This window comes from Hyposmocoma kahamanoa, unplaced genomic scaffold (genome assembly GCF_003589595.1).
Source record: "Hyposmocoma kahamanoa isolate Upper Pololo Valley unplaced genomic scaffold, ASM358959v1 93, whole genome shotgun sequence".
NCBI lineage: Eukaryota > Metazoa > Arthropoda > Insecta > Lepidoptera > Cosmopterigidae > Hyposmocoma > Hyposmocoma kahamanoa.
Genome location: NW_020654810.1, coordinates 15,433,082 through 15,433,977, shown reverse-complemented (window position 1 = coordinate 15,433,977; position 896 = coordinate 15,433,082).

The window sequence follows — 896 nt, the reverse complement described above, 5'->3', positions numbered from 1 at the left end:
GGAACAAAATTCTTACAAAATGCTCTTACTTACCCATTTCGAAAATAATTTACACTTATTGGTATGTAGTGATTGATGTAGAACGATTTGAAGAGACAACAATCGCCAGTACTCAAAAAAGTACCTACGACATCGCTATAGTTGAGCATACATATTTTAAATCCATAAAATGTATAACAACAAAATTATAACAATAATTATAGTAATAGTAAATCTCGTCACCCATCGGAGTGTTACAAAAAAAGGTTTCAATTCTGCGTACCAGTGGCACCCTGGGGCGCCGCGGCGGCCTTCAAACGCCGCTCTTTCTGCGCACTGACAGCCGAAACTGCCCTACATAGCAAAAACGCCACTCCGCCGCAGTTTGTTTTATACAACAAGCCGTTCTGACGACTGCTAATGACGCTTTTGACGCCGGAATATCGAGCACATTAGAAGCTTTGATCAAAAAATTGTTTCAAATTTTTTGCTACTAAGTGACCTCAGACTACACAAACTCACTTTTCCAAAAAAACATCTTTACCTAATCCACTAACGTAAGTGATGATTTTATTATGACAAACAATTGATTTTATATACATCGCCATTCTTTTCACGCCAGGCATATCTTTTTTTGGTATAATAGTAATACTAAGCTGCGTTAAAATGGGTTACTGAAAAGTAAACAAAATATACCGACAAATACATCCGAAGAATACCTATATACTCCCGGACACAATTCGAAGCGCCTTGCATTTTCAATATTAAATGCTTAGCTTAAACAATATATAAGTGTATGATCTATGGCTTAAAGGCTTAGACAATACTCGATTCCTCAAAAATGCTATTATGCAACTTTGAAACTGGTGTACTAAACGTCATTTCGTTAAGTCCTTATTGAAAATTTGAACTTAATA